Source organism: Papio anubis, chromosome 9, assembly GCF_008728515.1.
Source record: "Papio anubis isolate 15944 chromosome 9, Panubis1.0, whole genome shotgun sequence".
Taxonomy (NCBI): domain Eukaryota; kingdom Metazoa; phylum Chordata; class Mammalia; order Primates; family Cercopithecidae; genus Papio; species Papio anubis.
The window spans coordinates 28613986-28637361 of NC_044984.1; the positions used below are offsets into that span (position 1 = coordinate 28613986).

The 23376-nt window shown below is 38.9% G+C and overlaps 1 protein-coding gene across 4 annotated transcripts in view; it reads right to left on the reverse strand.

Moving 5' to 3' along the window:
* TMTC1 (transmembrane O-mannosyltransferase targeting cadherins 1) overlaps nt 1-23376 on the reverse strand; it is a 284687-nt gene that overhangs the window by 185516 nt on the left and 75795 nt on the right. The gene's annotated exons all lie outside the window — the stretch shown is intronic.

A 23376-nucleotide genomic window follows, 5' to 3' on the forward strand; every position in this document is an offset into this window, starting at 1 on the left:
TGCCTGTCCAGACACCATCCTTGAGCTTCCACTTCCCACATCAAGCTATCTCTCCCTGGACTGGGCTTTTCTCAATTTCAACTCACCACTATCTTTTCTGAATGTCTTCTCACAATCTCTATTACAACCAACCTAGAAGTCAGACAATCATCTTTGATTCATCCTTTTTTATCATCCACAAAATCCATTCTAGCTATAACAATGTCATCTCTATATAAATCAGTTTTTTTGTCTTAGTGCTGTGTCCCACGGAACAAATGGATATATTTTCACCACATTTGGAGAGTTATATAGTATGATCAGAATCAGAATATGGATTATAGCATGTTTTAATACATATGAGTCAATTTTTTTATTAAAAAAAATAAATTGGTGAGAAGTAAAAATTCTTCTTCATAGTAGAAAGCTAAGAAATAAATGTATAAGAGATATTGGGATTAGAAAACCACCATTTGGCAACCACAATAATATGCAAGAAAACAGTGGATTTTAAACTAATGAATGGAAGCATATTTACAGTTCCATAATATATCCCATATTCCCACAATATACTTACTAATTATAAGAGGAGGAAAACTGATACACTTTAACTACGTGGTCAAGTTAACATGATCAGTAGGGGACAAACAGCCATGTTATATGATGCACTTAGGACACATTATCAATTCTGCAGTATTCTTGCCCAATATGCATAACCAAAATATAATCATGAGTAAATAACTAGACAGCCACAAACTAAGCAACATTTTATAGAATTGCTGGCCTTGTGCTCATAAAAAGTCTCAATGCCATAAAGAGGAAAAGACTGATAAACTCTTCCAAATTAAATGAGACTAAGAGACATGATCAGTGAAGTCAACACATGATCTGGGATGTCTTTTGCTATAAAGGACATTATTAAAACAACTGATACAATCTGAATTAGATCTGTAGTATTGTTTCAGTGTTAACTGATTTAGATAGTTGTCCTGGAGTTGTCAAAAAGAATGTCCTCATGTACTAATTAGCTGGGGACTGACATTACAAAATACTACTGACTATGTGGTTTAAACAACACAAATTTATTTTCTCACAGTTCTGAAGGGAGCAGTAGGGTTGGTGCCTGGTGAGGGCTCTCTTGTTGGCTTGCAGACAACTACCTCCTACCTCCTCGCTGTGTCCTCCTGTTGTCTTTCTTTTATGCACAGACATGTGTGGTGAGAGAAAGAACCATGATGTCTCTTCCTCTTCTTAGAAGGACACCAGTCATATTGGATTAGGGCCCCACCCTTACAACTTCATTTAACCCTAATACTTCCTGAAAGGGCCTGTCTCCAAATGCAGTTACATTGGAGGTGGTCAGGGTTTCAGAATGACTTTTGGGGGAACATAATTCAGTCTATAAAGACTTGATTTAAGAAAACATACACTAAAACATTTAGGAGGAAAGGGGTATAATGTCTAAAACATTTAAAAGAGCCCCCAGTCAAACATTTCCAGGCAGGGTACCCCGGATTTCAGGTGCTGATTCGTGATGGAGCTGATTGGCACTGTGATATGCTCAAGTAGCAGCAGGGATTGAATTATTGAAGGATGTAACCATGCTTTTCCTAAGCAACTTAGGGTCAACCAGAAAATCCGGAAAGTTCTCAGACTCCTTCCCATCTCTCTAAACATCTAAAAGACTAAGGAATGATTTATATCTTTATTTCTCAAATTAAATAAAACAATTGGTGGGAAATCTCATACCATACTCTTCAAATGCCTTTGCTGCCACTGTGATTCTACCAAGTAATTTCAATATTATGCAACCCCCAGAAAGGAGATTACTAGACATCTGTTCCTCATTAGAGAAGAGTTCTGCAATATGTCAATCCCCTAATGCTGTCTCTGCCACCATAGGGCATCACTGTGAGGTGTACACCCACCACTATCTGACAGGCCAAGTCTCAGGTATCCATATCCCTGCCCAGGAAGTGGTGTCTCCAAAGTCAGGAAAGTCTAATCTGGGGCTGCCCAAAGTCTGATGTCTGAGTTATGTGATATAGAAGCTACCTATGGGTGCTCCATATGTATAATCTTTTATTATTTACTCACAATATTCCTTTGAGGTCAGGGTTGTCCTCATTTCATAGAGGAGAAAACTAAGACGCAATAACTTGCCTGAGCTACTAAGTAAAAAACTTTAAAAATAATAGTTAAATTACAACCCACCCCCCAACCCCCTTGCCTACCTTTTGTTAGGAACGAAGCCCAATTTTTAGCTGGATTCTGCGACCAGTTAAAAGTTTACCATTTCCTGTCCTCCCTTGTGGCCTTGTGTGGCCAATGAGATCTAAGAAAAGCGTCAGGTGGACCTACCTAGAAGACTTCTTAAGGGATAGAGAAGAACCCTATTTGCAGCCCTCAATCCAGTCTTCAACCCTATTTACTTCAATCCTGTCTCCTTGAGCTTGAACGTAGTGGCTACAGCACTGGTGACTATTTTAGGCCACACAGATGAGGGCATAACCTTGGGCTGGCAGAAGAGGGAACTTGAGGAAACTTGGCAGAGAACTAGGCAACTTTGTAGAGCCATCATACCAACCTCAGAGTGTGTACCACCCGAATTCATTTAAATGAGAGAAGAATAAGCCATTTTCCTTAAGTCACTGGTTTTTGTTTTTTATTTTTTGTTTTTGTTGTTGTTTTTTCAGACAAAGTCTTGCTCTGTCACCCAGGCTGGAGTGCAGGGGTCTTGCTCTGTCACCCAGGTTGGAGTGCAGTGGCATGATACCAGCTCATTGCAACTCCACCTCCCAGGTTCAAGTGATTCTTCTGCTTCAGCCTCCCAAGTAGCTGGGACTAGAGGCGTGCACCACCACATCTGGCTAAGTTTTGTATTTTTAGTAGAGATAGGGGTTTCACCATATTGGCCAGGCTGGTCTTGAACTCCTGACCTTGTGATCTGCCCGCCTCGGCCTCCCAGTGTGCTGGGATTACAGGCATGAGCCACCGTGCCAAACCCTTTTTTTTTTTTTTTTTTTAAACATAGCAGGTGAACCTAAATCCTACCAAATATACCCCTTTGTAAGTAAAGTATCTACAATGTGGCTGGCCCTGGGCTCTGAATTTTACTCTAATTTCTACTGCTTTTTTAAGTTACATAGATGAGAAGGCTGAGACACAGAGATTTTAAATACTTTCCCGAACGTTCAGAATTTAGATTAATTATGTGAGCCTAGATGTTTTGAAAGTAATAATACTGGCTTTGCAGGGTTGTTATAACAAATGAATGAGTAAATGTGCTCCCTTCCGTCTGTGTTCCTGTAATTTTTCTCTGTTCCTCTCTCATCCCCTGTGAAGGATTCCACTCTTCTAGGAGCCATTCATTCATTAATTGTCACAGTAAGTAAGATTAAGCTGCTTAAATCTTCACATCCTTCTTGCATTGTAACAACTGTGTGTTCTTGATTATTACAAGGTAGATCATTGCGTATTTGACCAAGTGCTGCTACTTAAACAAGACTGTACCCCCAACAGCCATGTCCACATTTATGTGTATCTGTGCTGACTCTGTTTGGCATTCCAATCAGATAATGAAATAAATGGAACTCAGTTCAAATACCTTTTGAAACCAATCCCTGCTATAATATAATTTGCAGAAGTAATTACATCACACAAAAAAACTGACTCATCCCAGAACCTATTGGAGAATTTGCTGTAAAATGTGGTAGAAGGGCTTGGTAGTAAATTCAGTGAACTAGAGTAATGGACTCAGAGGAAGAAACTGCTACAATCAGTGCATCCTTTGTTTTAAACATATTGCTTTTCTTATGAGATGAGATGGAAGGAAAATGTGCTATTCGCATCTGAAAACAGGCTAAACTGAGCACTAGGCAATATGTGAGATAGGAATCTCAATTTATTTACAATCTCAATTACTAAGGCATATTGCTTTAGCGCCTTATATATGAAGTGTGACAATAAAGTAATGAGATCAGTTTTTTTGTTTGGTTCATAAACTGGGACTAATGGAAATTCCAAAATAAGAGTTCTTAAACAATGTGGAGAATTTGCAAAATGAATGGAGTAAGTTTATAGATAAGATTATCCATTTCAAAAGATCTAACACTCATTTTTATATGTAAATTTATTAACTATAGTCATAGCACTTGATCTTCACAGCTCATATAGACAAATATATTAATTTGGTGACAAACAGAATTCAACATTGAAGGATATTTGTGTTTTTCCTATTCTTTGTGTTTCACAAAAAAATTAAAATATGAATATACGTTTTGTTTTATGACATTTTGGGAAAATATTTGTTACCCCTTAATATCAGGATTCAATAATTGATTTAAGATGAAAACTCTAAGGTTTGGGTTCTTAATAGTGATGAAACCGCCTTTGCAAAAATTATAGCTGAGGAAATTATGACAGTAAAAGAGATCAGACATAACCGACTCCATCTTGCTTCTAACTTTTAAGCTGTCCTTGTTCATTCCTGAGCGTAGGCCCAACTAACTTTGGGAAGGAATTCAGTTCATAGTTTGACTCTGAAACAAAATTGATAATAGTCCTTTCCCAAAAAGACCTCCTTCTTGCCTGGGACCAGTCTGCCTTTGCAGGACTAACAGATCAGCTACAAGATTATAAATTACGGTTTAGGGGTCATGCAGCCTTCGCTGCAAGAGTCTGAACCTCCCCAAATTGCTCCTGGGGATGACATCACCATTGCAAAACTGAGATCAGTGCTTGAGCTATCTTGCACTTGATGCACCAGCTGACACCACCCAGACCAGCAATCTGGCTCAACCAGTTCTGAGATCCCACCCAAGAACATAAGACAGCAAGAAACATTCACTTTGACCTCCTGTGGTTCCATCTCCAACCCAGCTAATCAGCGCTCCCCACTTCGAAAGCCCCTACCTGCCAAATTATCCTTAAAAACTCAGATCCCCAAAAGAGAGACTGATTTAAGTAATAATAAAACTGGTTTCCCACACAGCCAGCTCTGTGTGAATTACTCTCCCTCCATTGCAATTCTCCTGTCTTGATAAATCGGTTCTATCTAGGCAGCAGGCAAGGTGAACCCCATCGGGTGGTTACAGTGACTGTCAAACTGACCACTACCTGAAGCCAAAAGTGAGGAAACAATTCTCAACCACTCAGATGTTAGAACAGATGGAGAAACTTCTCAGGATGTTTCATAAGACATGATGATGAAGTCATGTGGTAACAACTCATGCACCCAAAAGTAGAAAAAAAACTAAAACAAACCTACTTCCCAAAATGGTGTTCTGGAGGTCTGAGAAAGGACACAAGTGAGTACACTGTACAAATAGAATTGTGCTGAAAGGAAAAACATGAAATTCGGGATTAGTTAGTCAAAACTAAAAGGCTCCAGTGGACCTACTGCTGTGTCCAGAGGGTCGCATATCACCTCCGTAAAAGGCATTACAGAAGACCTCAGCAAATCGAAGAAAGAAGCTATGAATAGATAGGAATGTTCTCTTTGTAGAGACTAGACAAGTGTAACTAATAATAAAAGCACTATCAGCTCATGAGCACATTGTGATATAAATGAATGACCTCCGTATACATTGTCGTTACTCTCAACAAAGAATGTTCAAATGATTACCAATGTTTTCAATGTGCTTGTGTCTTTTTATTCCCCACTGATAACATTATAAGAATATGCTTTGACTTTCCAAACAATACAATTTATTCTCTTTAATAATTCTTCCTTTTCCTCCCTTTCCCATAATCATACCACTTTATTCTCATTGCTTCCCATCAACATCATCTTTATTTCACTTTTCTCTTCAATTCTTCTTATAATCTTTCCCTCCTCTATTGTTTGTTCTATGCCATGCTTGGTTAGGAGAAAATAATACACAATTGAGCCTTGAGGGCCAATGAAATGAATTAAGTTCACCTGAAAGCTTCAAAGGACACAGTCAATATCATCGGTCATTAGTAAAAATGAGATACCACTGCCCATGCACTAGGGTGGCCATAATCAAACAGGTAGACAATAAGGAGTACTGGTGAAAATGTGGCGAAACTGGAACCTTTCTACATTACTGGTAGGATATGTCAACTGGTACAACCAGTTTGGAAGAGTTCAGCAAAAATTAAAATATTCCTTTACTATATAATGCGGCAATTCACTCCTAGGTATTCATCTTTCCAAAAATATAACAATAAATATCCACACAAATAATTGTATGTGAATGTGTAGAGTATCATTCATGACAGCCCCAAATGAAAACCATCCAAATGTCCACTTACAGGTGAATGGATAAACGAAACATTTGTAAACAAAATATAAGTGAACACGATTCAGCCATAAAAATAGAAGAAAGTACTAATATATGCTATAACATAGATAAACCTTAAAAACATTATGCTACGTTAAAGAAACCTGACACAAAAGAACACGTATTTTATTATTATATTTATATGAAATGTCTAGCAAAGGCGAATCTACAAAAACAGAAAGCAGATGAGTGATTGCCTGGGGCTAGGATTAGGAGTGAAAACTGACTGCAAATGCCCATCAGGGGTCGTTTTAGGGTGGTGACAATATTCTAAGAGTGAACTGTAGTAAGGTTTGCACAGCTCTGAAAGTTTTTAAAATTTTTAAAGTTTTTATTGTTTTAAATTGACACATAATAATTACACATGTTTATGAGGTACAGAGGGATATTTAAATACATACAATGTGCACTGATCAAATCAGCTCTAAAAGTTTAAAAAATTTTTAAAGTTCTTATTTTTTAAAATTGACTTGCAATAATTATACATATTTATGAGGTACAAAGGGATATTTAAATACATACAATGTGTACTGATCAAATCAGGATAATTAGCATATCCATCATCTCAAACATTTATCTTCTCTTTGTGTTGGGAACATTCGAAATCCTCTCTTCTAGCTATTTGAAAATATATAATAAATTACTGTTAACTATAGTCACTCTGTAGTGCTATAGAATATTGGAATTTATTCCTCCTGACTGTAATTTTGTATCCAAAATTTGTAACCAACTTTTCTCTATCCCTTTCTCCCTCCACCCCTTCCTAGCCTCTAATATTGATAACTATTATTCTACTGTCTACTTCTGTGAGATCAATTTTAGCTTCTATAAATTGATTTATAAAACTAAAATACCATGCACTAAAAATGGGTGAATTTTACAGTATGTAAATTATACCTCAATAAAGCTTAAAAAAAAAGCACTCTACTAGTATCATTTTTATATACTAGTGATAAATATTACTATGACAAGTCTCTATTCAGTGTATTCCCTTGTAAGATTAGATATATATTGTCATAAAAGAAAAATCTGACAGCCAGGGTTGAAAAGAGGTATTAAAATGCCCAGGCAGATTCATAGCAGGTTAGATGTTATAGTTTAGCTCTCTTGGTATTTGTAGAGCAGACTGAAATATCTGCTTCATGTAGTATACTCCAGCTTAAAAATTCACCAAATTCAAGGCTTTAGGTTATTAATTACATTCTTTTTATATAATCAGTGTATTAAAAATAGGTTATTTTACATAAATGCTTTCAACTGATAAAGCAAATATTAGTTGCAGCTTAATACTGGCATTGTTCAGAAAAAGGTTGGCATTCTTTCCATGTTCCCATGTGTTCTCTCTCTCTCTCTCTACACACCGTCCTTAACAGACCTTTTTCACACTGTATTCTAACGATCCATCCCCATATCTGACTCTCCACGCTTGCGTATGCTTCTTGCAGGCAGAAGCAATCTCCTCAATGACTTGCATCATAACTAATACATAATTGTTACTCAACTAAACTTTTTGAAGCTTACAGTGCCCTACTTTTGAAACCTCAGTGCCCTCAGAGGATTGCTTCCAGGACCCCCTGGGGATATAAAAATCCTGATACTCAAATCCCTGATATAAAATGGAGCAGTATTTGCATGTAATCTACACACATCCTCCCGTACACTTTACATAATCTCTAGATTACTCATAACACCTAATACAATGTAAATACTATGCAAATAGTTGTTATACTGTATTGCTTTTTAAATTTTGTGTTATCTTTTATTTTATTTTATTTTTCAAATATTGTCAATCTATGAAACCCACGGATATAGAAGGCTGGCTGTATTAAAGTTTCCTGTGGCTGCTGTAACAAATGGCCACAGACTTGGTGGTTAAAAACTGCAACAATTGGCCGGGTGTGGTGGCTCACACCTGTAATCCCAGCACTTTGGGAGGCCGAAGCGGGCGGATCACCTGAAGTCAGGAGTTCGAGACCAGCCTGGCCAACATGGTGAAACCCCATCTCTACTAAAAATACAAAAATGAGCCAGGCATGGTGGTGGATGTCTATAATTCCAGCTACTTGGGAGGCTGGGGCAGGAGTATTGCTTGAACCTGGGAGGTGGAGGTTGCAGTGAGCCTTGCCACTGCACTCTAGCCTGGGCAACGAGAGCGAAACTCCATCTCAAAAAAGCAAAACAAAACAAAACAAAAAATCTGCAACAATCTATTTTCTCACATTTTTGGAGACCAGAGTTCAATTTGCTGGCAGGGTGACACTCCCTCTGAAGGCCTTAGGAATCTCTCTTTGCACAGCTCCTGGTGGCTCCAGGCATTCTTCAGCTTCCTTGACTTGCAGCCACATCACTCCAATCCCTGCCTCTGTCTTCACATTGCCTTCTCCTCTGCCTTCCTCTCCTCTGTCTCTTATAACAACACTCTTGATTGGATTTGGGGTCCTGGGATGATCCAGGATGATCTCATCTCAAGATACTTAATTAATTACATCTGCAAAGATCATTTTTTGGAAATAAGTTCACATCCACAGGCTTTTTTGTTTGTTTTTTGTTTTGAGACAGAGTCTCGCTTTGTTGCCAGGCTGGGGTGCAGCGGTGCCATCTCGGCTCACTGCAACCTCCCACTCCCTGGTTCAAGTGATTCTCCTGCCTCAGACTCCTGAGTAGCTGGGACTACAGGCATGTGCCACCATGCCCAGCTAATTTTTGTATTTTCAATAGAGACGGGGTTTCACCATGTTGGCCAGGATGGTCTCAGTCTCCTGACCTTGTGATCTAGCTGCCTCAGCCTCCCAGAGTGCTGGGATTACAGGCGTGAGTCACCATGCCTGGCCACATCCACAGGTTTTAAGGATTTGGATGTGGATCTTTTGGGGAGCCACTACTTAATACATTACAATATAACCTAAAAGTTAAAGTATTTTAAAGGACTTGACAATACTCACATCAAAATAAAAACAGCTTTGCCACCAATAAGGTAAATCAATAAGATTTACTTCTGACAAATTTTAAACTACTTCCTTTTTTTTTTTCCCCATAAAACCTGTCTTCAACCTAAATTATGGAAGGAGATTTTGTGATGGATTTTACTAGGACCTATTGAGAAAATAGGAAGCAACCTTCCCAGGACTGAAATAAATATGATTCATTGAAGCATGAACCAGCTGCGTATTATGTTCCCATGCTTTGAAAATTTTCCAAATTTTTCTCTTGATGGATGGCAGTTATTTTCCACAACTCCTATTATCTTCCAGTGGTGTTTTTCCAAAGGAGATATATTTAAATACATCTTGGACAAGAATAAAGTATATTAATTAACTGCGAAACAATATAAAAATAAATTTTGCTCTTTATTTCGACATTTTATCATAGTCTTCAGTGTCAGAAGCACTATTATTTCATTCCTGCACACCTGTATTAGTTTGTGATTGGGGAAAAGATGTAGCCAGCTACATATATCTAGCTCTAAGTCACTGCAGTTTACACAAGGATAGAAGACTATTGCTTTAATGGGGAAGAAGGGAAACAAAACAATAATATATTATTACATTTTTCAGAAGTAAGAATAAATGGAAAAGATTAACTTCTGGATGTGACAAGAATTCCAAAACAGTCAACTCCAGCTACCCCACCTTCGAAATAGGAATCTAATCAAGAGTATAAGACACTGCCACTCATATTCATGTTAATTTTTAATAATATACTGAGAAACAGAGGAAAATTAAAAGAAATCTTTTGCTCTGCAAAGATTTGAGGCAACATTAACAACCCCAATGTTACTGCATGTTTTCTTTTCTTATTAAAAAGGATGAAAAGTGAAGGTTTATTCATGTTTTATCAAACTATGGTTTTAATTTTTAAAGTTTAAAGAATTAATATGGTTATGTTTTCCTAGGACCATTAATGTGTCACATCCGATACTTAAGTTTTGTTGAACTAGGGTAGGAAATACATAGAAGAAAGAAACCTAATATATGGAGAAGGCATTTTGTGCAAATTAACAGTACTTATTCTGAAATTTATAAATTTTTCATTTCCTTATTTATAATTTGCATTAGAAAAGAACTTGAACTTATAGCAACTTATTATGACAAAATAGAAGGAATATTATTCTTATTAGATGGAACATGAAATAAAAGGATATAAAATATTTTGAAAACCAGGGAAGTCTATAAAAGTATACTTTAAATTTACATGGACAGCGTCCTCATTCACTGTAAAAACTAGAATTATAAGTTCCATGAAAGCAGGAGATTTTGCTTGCATTGTTCACCAATTTATTCTCAGAACTTTGAGTAGTGCCTGGCAAATGATAGGTTCTCAATATGTATTTGTCAAGTGAATGAAGGGAAAAATGAAAAGAACCAAGAACACAGTCATGTAGACCTACTCTGAATACAGGTTCCACTACATACTACACTGAATTTCACTTCTTCCACCTGTCACTTAGCCCTTGCTGTAGCATCTGTCTTGGACAGTCTTTTACCTTTATATGAGCTTGTCCTGTTTCTCTTGGTTATACTCTAAGCTTCTTTCTGCATTCCCAGTGTCTCACAACTCAGAAAGTATCTGAGGATGCTCACAATGATCAGGAATTGTAAGGCTTTCTATGATGCTTAAGGGGTACATATGTCTAAAGTAACTACCTTTTCAAATCACCTAGTCTATTAGAGTTCTACAGAGAAACAGAACCAATAAGATGCATGTGTGTGTATAGAAAGAGATTTATTAAAAGAAATTGGCTCATGTGATTATGGAGGCTAGCAAGTCCAAAATCTGCATGGCAGGCTGGCAGGCTGATCTCTCTCCAGCAGAGCCAGGGTTCCAGCCCAAGGACTGGCGGGCCAAAGACCCAGGGAGCCAATGTCCCAGGGTCTGAGTGTGAAGGCAGGAAGAGCTGATTTTGCAGGTGAAGTCCAAAGGCAGCCCGGAGAATTCTCTCGTGCTCAGGGGAGGCCAGTCTTTTTGTTCTATTCAGGCCTTCAACTGATTGGATGAGGTCCACTAACATTACCAAGGACGATCCACTTTGCTCAAAATTCACTGAGTTAAAAGTTAGAAGAAGAAAGAAGAAAGAAGAAGAAGAAGAAGACGAGGAAGAGGAAGAGGAAGGGGAAGGGGAAGGGGAAGGAGGAGGAGGAAGACCCTCAGGAAAATACCCAGAATAATTTTGACCAAATATATAGGTACCCTGTGGTCTAACCAAGTTGACATCCAGAAAATGTCACCCCAAAATAGAGTACTATTGCATGATTATTCTTTAAATTAAAGGCTCTTGGAAATCAGGAGGTGCTGGAAGAGGCTTTCCTCTGATCTTCCCTTATCTGCCTAAAGACTGGACCAACCAAGGAAGAAAACAATTGCCTTTTCTCCCTTCCCTGAATTTTCATTCACTAACTCATATTGCAGAAAGGAAGACTGAGGAATGTAACCACATCTGGACAGATTTCATCACCAGGTATCGTCCTCTCCCACGTCCATTTAGTCTCTTTAAAAATCATTTAATACCTTTCACATTGCCCTGATCCCCCACTTCCCCTTGCTCTATGGGGAAGTGTATATAAGCATCCAGATCCCATTGGGTTAATGGGTGATCTCTCTTCTGTGATTTTTGCCCTGTGTGTATTAATAAAATTGTGTATGCCATTTTCTCCTGTTAGTCTGTCTATTGTCACTACATTCCAGCAGGAAATGCTTGGCTGTCACTCCTACAACACAAGAGTTAACCATCACACCTAGTATATGTGTCCCATCATATCTACTCTGGAGATGTTTACAAATAAAGTGTCCCCTTGGTCTTATGTTTCTAAGTTATAGGGAAACTTCATAGAACAGTAAAAAGGGATCTTTCTTCTTCATCTCCTCCAGTGTTTTATTTGCCTCATTCCCCCAAACAGTCACACTTCAGTACCTACATGCTTGCCTGAAACATGGACCTCAGATATTAATCATGACTATATAATCAAATCCAAGTCAGTGTCTCACAAGTATTGCCAGAGTATGAACAGATGCTCACTATCTTGAAAATGAGAATATTGGTGTTACAGATCCCTGGAGCCCAACACTTACTTTCAAAGTCAAGGGAGAAATAGGGAAAGAGGGGGTTAAAACTGCATTGCTGGAACAACCCTACACTCTCCAGCTGTGAACAATTAGGCTTGTCAGCATTCCCTGCAGGAAACTCCTGCTGCTTTATTAGGAGGAATGAGAAACAGAATTTTGACTTTTTCATAGGTGAGGTTATAAATCTACCATCAAGACTGGGAGAGGACCAACTGGGTTTATGTGCACATGTTGAATCTTTAATTATGGACCCCCCAAGATGCTCGACTTAGTAATGTCTTACTGTGTTCCAGGGCAGAAGTGGGAGGAGAGGGAGGAACTAGGTTTGTGACTAAGGAATTACTGTCTTTTAATAGAATTACATACAAGGATAGGTAACAGTTGTGCAGAGGAAGGTCTCTGAATACCCGTGATGTGTCAGCTTGGAAATATGTGCTCATGCACTATTCTTTTTCATGGTTAGTCACAATTTTATGACTTTCTATGAATTTCATATCTAATTTTAAAATAATCTATGACATAAAAATGAGAAACCAAGCTCTGAGAAAACAGTAAAGGTGAAAGCAACTTAAATTTTCATGTATCTTACCAAAAAATTACAATGTTATATGACAGAAAAAGTGCCATCAAGTTGCAAAATATCTTCTATGACTACTGTGAATGCCACATTGTTTTTAAGAACTCCAAATGTAATTGATACAAATTAACGACATGCAACCTATCACACGTAAGATATAGCAGAAAACTTCTGGAATTGTATTCAAAAGATTGTTTTAGAAATCAATACTTTTCAAAAGCAAATAAGACTTCCTTGGAGATTATAATTCAGCTTTGGGATGTGTGATGAAAAAGGTTTAAACCAATGCAGTATTTGGCACAAAATACATCCAATTCTTCATCTGGCGCTTTTTTTTTTTTCTTTTTTGACGGGGCCTCACTGTCACCCAGGCTGGAGTGTAGTAGCACTACCACAGCTTGCTGCTGTGTCGACCTCCCAGGCTCAAGCAATCCTCTTGAGTAGCTGGGACTACAGACGCACACCAACAAGGCCAATTAATTTTTTATTTTTACTTTGTAGAGATGGGTCTCACGACATTGCCAGGGCCGGTCTTGAACCCCCAAACTCAAGGGATCCTCCCACCTCAACCTCCCAAAATGCTGGGATTATAGGCATAAGCCACCATGCCTTGCCATCATCTGGTAGCTGTGATCCCTCTCCATCAAGACACATATATTGTTGTTTAGTAAGATTCCCTTCAATATCAGACAGTATTTGTAATTTTTAAAATTTTACATTTAAATTTTATTTTATCTTTAGAGATAGGGTCTTGCTCTGCTGCCCAAGCTGGAGTACAGTGGTATGTTCAGAGCTCACTGCAAGCTTAAGCTCCTGCACTCAAGGGATCCTCCTGCCTCAGCCTTCCAAATAGCTAGGATTACAGGCACTCCCCACCATGACTGGCTAATTTTTTTTTTTTTTTTTTTCCTTTTGAGACAGAGTCTCGCTCTTTCACCCAGGCTGGAGTGCAGTGGCACGATCTCGGCTCACTGCAAGCTCTGCCTCCTGGGTTCACGCCATTCTCCTGCCTCAGCCTCCTGAGTAGCTGGGATGTTTTAATATTTTGTAGAGACAGAGTCTCACTTTGTTGTCCAGGCGGGTCTCAAACTCCTAGCTTAATATCCTCCCACCTTGACCTCCCAAAGTTCTGGAATTATAGGCATAAGCCACCGTGCCAGGCCTTGGACAGTATTTTATCTGATCTCCTAAGATCCAACTTGCCCCTCACACCTCTAGTCAAATAACAATGTGAAGATGATACCTTTCTGGAGAGAAGCTGGAATTTTGTTGTACTTGTACATCTTTGATGATAGCATGGCTTACTAACATAGCACCCTATTCATAGAACTCCTCAAAAAGTGCTCACTAAATGAAGTATTAATAGAATATTTCTCATTCACCATCAGTTAGAGCCCACTGAGATGCTTGAACAACTCATGTAACCTTTTCATATCCTCACTTGAAAAACGGGACTAAAGTTACTGGACCAAAATATGTGATGTCTCACAGCCAATGCCTGGCACATAAGCAGCACTCTGTAAATGCTGCTTTTACAGAAAACTTACATTACTCATTGTCATGACAAGAAAGTGATAAATTAGATACAAATGCATTAAGTAAAGCTCAGGCACTTTACAAGTTTGTAAAGTGGGGGTTTGTTTTCATTTAAAGTATTCTAAGCAAACTTCCCAATTCCCAACAGAATTTCTTTCTTTTTTTCTTTTTCTGAGATTCTTCCCTCTGTCCTCTCACCGCTCTGCTGACTGAGAATCTGGCTTTTGCCAGCTGTATCTTAGGACTAATGAGATTATTGTGGAAATGATCAGTCGTTTGTAACACCAGCCCATGAGTACAAGCAAATTCAGAAGATTGAGTAGAGCTCCATGAGAATGCACTCAAAGAGAACTGGGTGACCATAAAATGTGCCACTGAGGCTTCCTGTTGTGGGAGTAAGATTGACTTTTGGCCTCAGCTGCTGCACCCTCAAAGTCCACCACTGGTTTTGCCTTAGGCCACACTCACAAGGGCAGCTCCCAGTTAATGACTGAGCCAGGCTGGGAAACTAAGGCAGGTCCATTCCTGCAAGATGGAGGGCTCCCCTGACAAGAAATTTTGGCTCCCAGACTCTATGTCAGCCTGCTCCAAAAACTGCTAGAACTCCATGCACTGCAGTCTGAGACTCTTCCTAACTTCCCCCTTCCTTTCCACTCTCCTTCATAGGGACCAGTCCTGCATAGAAGTCTGAAGGTTCTTCCCACCTCCTTTCACTCTTCTTTTATCCTCACTAGCTTTCCCCTAGTAAATCTCTTTTATGTCTAATCCCACCTTGCGTCAGCTTCTTGGACAACCAAAGTTACAACAAAACTTTGGAATGAAATAGCTTATTAAATGTTTAAACTGCTTGTCAAATCACTACAGGCTGCTACAGCAATGCCAGTAGTCAATGGGAAAACCTCTTTCCAGACTGTATGGGATATGGTATGAGGTAGTAGCCTATAACAGATCCGCTAGCCAATTAAATCCATCATGTCAATAATTTCAGGACAAGAAAAGGCTTAAGTTTTCTTAAGGCATTTAAACAAAAATAAGGTAAGGTAGGTCCATGAAAATAATAAACCAACACCACTTATGTAACTTAGTTAAGCTACTCTCCCTATTGAACAAGTTTTTCCTTAATTTAATTGCAGGTTTTGTTAAGGATAATAATACTGAGTTAACTATTTTAGTCAAATCCACTTTGAAAACAATATGCTAGAATAATATGAATATATACTATAATTTATTCTCAAAGGAGATAGATGTGACAAGAATCCAGATTAAACTATAGACTGATTAATAGCCTTTTTCCATCTCTACCTTCGGGACATTGCCTTTCTCTTTTCCTAATATAAATTCTACCTGTGTAATTTTTCTAATATGAAACATTATACCCACTTTCATTTACCTTCCGGAATGGTCTTCCAATGATAGCAATATCCAAAAACAGGAATATATTGTCCACTGAACAATTTGCATTAGTTATCTCTGTCTAATAAATTACTCCAAAACTTGTCAGGCTCAGATGGGGATAGATCACTTCTAAGCTGACTCATACAGTCACTGGCTGGGTTCAGTTCCTTGAGGCAGTTGGATTTGGGCCTCTGTTCCTTGCCAGCTGTTCATGGGAGGCTTCCCTCATTCCCTGGCACATGGCCCTCTCTGTAAAGCTGTTGACATCCTCAGAGAAAGTGAGCGAGCAGAGTAAGAACACCCAGGACCGGAGTTGCAGCTTTTACAACCCAATCTCAGAAATGACGTTCCACCACCCCGTTTCCACAAAAGTACATCACTAAGTGCAGTGCACACTCAGCAGGAAGAGACTACACAAGCGAGTGAATCCGAGGCAGTGCAGGCCATTGGGAGGCAGCCTTGAGTGTGCTGGCCACTCCACTACTATAGATACTCATTTCAGAGTTGTCTTCCTCAAATGCTTAAAGATTGGCTCACTGACATAAGAAAAAAAATAGTCCATCATACCAAACAGCTAAAGACTGAGATCTTTTCTAATTTACAAAAAATATGAACTGAGGCCAGGTGCAGTGGCTCATGCCTACAATCCCAGCACTTTGGGAGGCTGAGGCAGGTGGATTACCTGAGGTCAGAAGATCAAGACCAGGCTGGGCAACATGGTGAAACTCCGTCTGTATTAAAATACAAAAATTAGCTAGGCTCGGTGGCACGTGCCTGTAATCCCAGCTACTCAGGAGGCTGAGGCAGGAGAATTGCTTGAGCCCAGGAGGCAGAGGTTGTAGTGAGTCAAGATTGCTCCATTGCACTCCTGTCTGGGTAACAGAGCTAGACTCAGTCTAAAAAAATAAAAAATAAAAATAAAAATAAAAATAAACTGAACAAATGAGTTGTGCTTGGGTACACAGCATGAACAGGTGGGAGGAAAACAACAAAATAAGGGAAACTGTCTTTTGAACGCATGAAAGAGTCATGGGAGGTGCTTAGAGAAAAACCTCTAAGTGCTTTACTCCCATGTATCAACCTACAAAATCTTCTTTCAAAAGGAAATAACTTTCTTTGAATTGATGATGCTCAGAAAAACCTTGAGGTATATGTTATTATCAAGAGAAGAGTTTAAACAACAACTTATTTCACTGCTAGTTTCCATGAGTAAAGATTCTTATAGCAATTTATTGTTGGTAGACTCCAATACCACCTGCAAAATGTTACAATTTTTACTCATTATTGATTTAAAATAATTTTATAGAGAACTGGTTGCTTTTTTCCAAGATATCACTTGCTTGGATTAAATTAAGATTAATGCCAAGATGCATTTTTGCCAACAGCAACCACAATGAGGCAATGACAGCTCTAAAGTTACAGCAACTTATTCCAGTGAGAAGGACTGCAGACATCATCCAGTTCCACCCCCTGAATGTTTTATGCTCCTGGCTGTCAACCTAAAAGGTTTCCTTAAGTCCAGCTTCTCTTTAAACTTTCATGACTCACTCATAAATTTGTATAAATCCTTTGAAACGCTTTTATATATCCTGCCACTAACACCTCTTGGGAAACAAAGTTAAAATTACTATGACTTTTTCCAAGTCTTCTGGCTTTACTTAGTGATATGGTTTGGCTGTGTCCCCACCCAAATCCCATCTTGAATTGTAGCTCCCATAATCCCCACGTCATGGGAGGTAACTGAATCATAGGGTCGAGTTTCTCCCATGAGACCTCCCCAGCCACGTGAAACTGTGAGTCCACTGAACTCTTTTTCTTTATAAATTACCCAGTCCCAGGTATTTCTTTATAGCAGTATGAAAATGGACTAATACACTTAGGTTGAGTCATTATCATTGGTACCTGATATGAACTAAAAATAATAATTTCACAAATTTTACCAACCTCAGTAATAGTTACTTTGATATTTGTAAACCCGTTCTTGGTTTTCAAAACATAGTAATACCATGATATTTTGACAAGAAAATAACAATATATTTATTACAATAAAATAGAAAGTTATGGCAAGTCTAGCTTTGTATCATCAAAAATTAAAGTGGCTCAATTTCAAGCCATGTACCTATAAGTACTAATAAATGAATGAATGAACAGATGAACGATAGAAAGTCAGGATGGAAAAGAATGCATCTTGGGGGCATAGGCAGATAAAGTCATTTCACAAAGGAATAGCCCACCTGGTTACTTCAACATCCACAGCTCACAGAGATGGTACAGCTTTGAGGGTGGGAGGTCTACTATGATGAGTGACAATCAAAACCCAGAAACCTCTAATATATTCCAATTCCCTTGTGACCATATTAGAGGCCAAATCTAATAGACTGAAATTTAATTGGACAATTTTTCTTTTTGGTATTCTAATTTAAGACTTTATAACTTCATAGGTAGAAGGCAAAAGTGGAAGAAAATAAGTCAAAAAGGAATACAACACCTTGAAGAGTTTGCTGACAGAATATTTACTATGATCTAAGAATGATCTGTCTGTTATACAAGACTTGACACTAGGCTAGATGAATGGAACCACAGTCTATAAGGAGGAAGGCACTGGTTCTACTCCACTTCCAGGAGAATTCAACTCTGGGCCTCTCACTTTCTTAGAAACATCTTTTGATTGCAACATATCTAACAAAAAGCAACCAGAATAATAAGAAAACTTAAAACTATTAATATGTTATATGAAGAAAAGCTAGAAAATGTGAAGGTGTTTATCCTGGAAAAGAAATTATTTAGGAGGACAAAATGCTGCAGATAAATATCTGCAGGGTTACTGGTGGTAGAAGAGTCCTCACCCCAGAAGAATGAGCAGCCTCAGGAGGCATGAGCACCAGGCTGATGGGAGTTCAGAGCAGAGGCCAAACACAGATGACAGCACCTTGCAGGGGAGGATGCTAGAGGAGGGGCTGACTCTATTACCACCACGCTGTAATACCACCACTCAAATCCCGAGTGCACAGGCGGCCCATCAGTCAAACTTAGGGAACTCTTCTCTAGTCATCAGTTGCTAGTGTAAGAGACCAGAATATGCTACTCCAAAATAAGCTGCCTTGGCATAAGGATTATTTTGAGCTGATTATTTTGAGAAACTGCAGATACAGGAAAAGCTCTGAAAACAGAATACAAATCACTCTTTGGTAAGATAAATTTACATCCACAGAGGAACTCTCCACTTGTAAGTGTGTCTCCCCAGCTATACCAGGAAAAGGAGGACTCAATCACTGGAGACTCACCAGTGGAGAGGGCACTCACTGAAATCTGCACAGCAAATCTTACCCTTGCTTACACTGCTCGTCCAGGTCACCTCCCCATTACTGGGCTTCCCCGCACCCTTCTTTCTTGTTTCAAAGGACTGTGGTATTTAAACCTGAATTCAAAGTCATCTCTTTGAGATTTCCTCATTTCTCTGCGTTTCTCCTGTGTACACATGAGGTATACATTTTATTAAGCTTCCGTTTTTTTCTCACTTGTCAATCTGTCCTTTTTTTTTACAGGGGTCTGTCCCAACTGAGAACTATGAAGGATAGAGAAAAAAAATATATTTTTCCCTCCCCTACACTAGGTCTAGCCTGCCCTAAAGACACCTTACAATGGGCAGAATGAGCCCCAAATATCATGTGCTCTACTTCTCATATTATGTCTAATTCCCAAGAATGTCTGCTTCAGGCTGAAGGAAAAAAAGCATCATCTAAACTATAAAAAGCTATTTAAAGCTGTACTTCTAATTATAATTTCTCTCTTATCCCATCTTCACTAGTTCTCCAGGATATGTTTCCTTCAGTTCTCCCAAAGCTTACCAGAAATAAAATCAATCTACTAGGGGTTGGTGTGTATGGCATACTGGCTGAAAGGGAGGCATGGAATTTTACCATGCTGCACACTGTCAGTAAATGGTACACAAACAAGGCCACCAAGTTCAGAGAGAAGTGCAATGGGGTGGTCAAGAAAAGCTTCCTTGAGAGGCTGAATTCTGCCCCAGCTATGCAGGAAGAGGAAGGTTTAGGTGGGGAGAGATGTGTGTGTTTTCCTAAGAGCAAGGGTTTGCACAGCCAAGAACATTAAAGGCAGAGACAAGAGCAAAAATAATATAATCCTAATCTCCTGTGTGTTGAGACATCAAGGTATTGCATTTTCCTTCTGCCCAGCCATTGCACGCTCATTTTATCTTTGATCTAAAGTAATTAAAAGTATATCCTGGCTCCTGAATGAGTCACAATGCTAATGAGGTAGTGCCGTTAGCATCAGGGTTCATTCGGGAAGTAATTACTTCTATGTACATTTTGGCTTCTTTGCTGAAATGTGGGAATGTGACCAGGTGATTATGGAACTATTTTAACAGGGTTTGGTGCAGATGCTTTCATCTGGAAACACGGACTCCAAGAATCTTAAACCACTTGGGAACAGACATCCATAAAAATAATTATTTGTACACTCTGGGGCTAGAATCAGCTTCCTGGAGTTTACTGTTAATTCTGTCAGTGCCATTCCATGTGGGTATTTTTGATATGCTTTCACCTCCATGCTGTAATTTCTCTTTCTAGAACACCACTTTGTTGCGGGTGATGAAGGATTTGGTTGGGGGCGGTGATGGGTAAAGAGAAAAGAATGAGGTAAAATCAAATATAAAAAACAGCTGGCTTGGGGAGGGGAGAAGTGCAAAGACAGGATTGAAAGCAGCAAGTGGAAAAATGCATTCTCCCATAGGTGGAAAACATGGATGTTTGGTGACAACAGAAGAAAGTAACAGTGTTCCAACCCTGAAGAAAAGAATTGGTCTGGCCTGGAGGTTTTGGGTCCTATGGGGACAGTCAGACCTGATGGCAATCAATTACTAGGCAGAAGATGAACTCCCTGCAGAATGGTTGCTTCTTACCTTGTGGATGTCAAGAATATGTTGGGGACTGCCCTGGTTTTAGAACCACACTAGAGGGCTCACTCAAGCCCCTTCCTTGGATCTACTTCTGCCCCCACTACTACCATGTTGGTTCTCATGAAGTCCCGAAGTCATAAATGTGATCTAGCTAACATATTTTCTGCATTTCCTTTCAGAAAAAAAGCTTGCTTAGCTACTATGTAAAATTTATTGCAGAATCTTCCTTCATGCTAGCTTCACTCCTGCTCCCTGCCAGCCCCTTCCACCCTTGTGTCCCTCCACTCCCCAAGCATCTCAACTTCCTCTGCTCTTCAGCTCCAGGCATCGTGTCCTCTACTATGAGGCTACAAAGTCCAGTGTTACAATGACCCTCAGCACCTCCCTTTCTCTTTTTTCTTTTTTGAAGATCTCTTCTGATAGCCACTAGCCCTTCTTCCACTGAAGTCCTGATTTTAAGAGCAAGGCAGTGGAAGACAGCACTGAAACCTGGAGGATTTTGCAGACTCTTCCATTATCCTTGGGTTGGCCTCTGCACATGTGGTCATCCTCCTTTCTTACTGATCCTGTTCTTCAACCATGTTCTCTTTCTCTTCTCCCTCTTCTATATCCTCCCGCAGTCTCATCTGTACGAACCACCCTTCCTTGCCTGCTGGGTACTACCTGTCTCCATTTTTCACCTGCTACAGCACTTAAAAACTGAAGTTTAAATATGGTCCTCTCTCCCGCTCTTCTACACTACAAGGTCTTAGAGGCTGGAGAGCCACAGTGTTTTTTGGTTCTAGCCCCTTGACACACAGAAAACCAAGTCAGACACTCAAATTTCTGGAGAATACTTATTCATGGAAGACATGTAATGAACCCCTGCTGACAAACGAGGTACTCCGAGGAGACACAAGATGTCTTCATTCAAGAAATATTGCCTAAGATCTTTTCATATGCTGGGCAGTGTGCCCAGGACTGTGGGATATGTAAGGGAAGAAAACAACATAAGCCTTGACCTCCAGAAGGAGACAACACACAAATGCATACAGAAAATGTGATAACAGCTGAAACAAAAGAGCACAGAACTGCATAATGAATATATAATGAGGTGCTCTGGTTCACTTTGCTTTACTTTGGTACTATGCCTAGCACAATAAGACTTTAATAAATGAATGAATGAATGAACACAGCCAGGGAATGATAAAGAAAGCTATCAAAAAAACAATGCACTTTATTTATTAAATAAATGCACACAAACGGCACAGAGAAAATGTCTATTATAATTGGTACCAAAAATCAGAGGAACAAATAATTTGTCAAAGTCACTTCAGAGATCATCCAAAACAGTAGCTCTTAACCACTGAGCCCCTTTGCAAATCTAAAAACAAACCAATGTTGCACACAGTGGAATTCTCTAAAGCCCACTGACTCCTAGTTTTAAAGTATTTTACCCATAAAGCCCACTTCAGGACAGAGCCACAGTGCACATTTCCAAACAGTGCTCCAGTGTACCCACAGTCAACACCAACTGTTGACTGGCAGGTCCTTGGGAAAACTTGGGTTCATTAAATACATTCTAAAGACAAGATATTTTCCATGCCAGAAGCACATACAAACAAGCGCAAATATAAACCTGGAATGTACAGTCTTGAGTCCTTAGACTAATCTGTTTTCATGTAATAGGAGATAGAGCTTTTGCAACAAGAGAGATTCCCAAAGTTTGAACCTTTGCAGTTGAAATGAGCATCTAAAATCAAGGGCCAAGTTCCAACAAAATTTCATCTCGATTTTTCTTCTGAGAGAGTGAAGTAATTTCTTATTCTCCTAAACATAGGAATATAAGAAAATGTTGTTTTTGTCAAAAGAATATCCTTTCAGACTAGTTCTACAATGAGAGAAAAATTACCAAGAAAGGATATTGAACAAGAGTCAAATGCCAAGATGGAGAATATATTTTTTAAATACCGTTTTTGTTTAATTTTGCACTATATATCAGAAAACAAAATATTCTATTCCATCTATAACACACTCAAAAAGCAAGTATAATAAGAGGCAATTAAAGTTCAATATTTGGAGAAGAGTTTCAGAGATTGGCAACAGTGTTGCAGTGGCGTGATGTCATCAGACTGCCTGGATTCCAATGCTGATGTCACCAGCTGTGACCTTAAGCTAATGGCATTTGGCTTCTCAGAGCCTCAGCCAGTCTTCTGCAAAACGGAAATAGTAAAAATAATAACAATTTCACAGGGCTGTGTGTATATTAAGTGAGATAATTCACATAAAAAAGCTTCAGCGCAATACCCAGAGAGCTAAGAAAAACAAAACAATATATTGGGTGAGAAAGTGAAAATGAAAAAAAAGGAAGAAAAGAGAAAATATTTCCATATTAACACACATAAGAAAGAACAATACATTTCCATGTTCCACTTTTAAAATACAATTACATTCAGAATAAAAATTTTGAATAAAAAATTTCACATATTTTCAAAACAAACAGAAAAAAATGGAAAATAAATCAGAAAAAATTCCCACTTCCCTGAGCCTCTCTCTCTTTTCTCTGGACTTCTTTCCTGGGTAGGAACAAGATGCCAGATGGTAATGCATCAGTCACAACT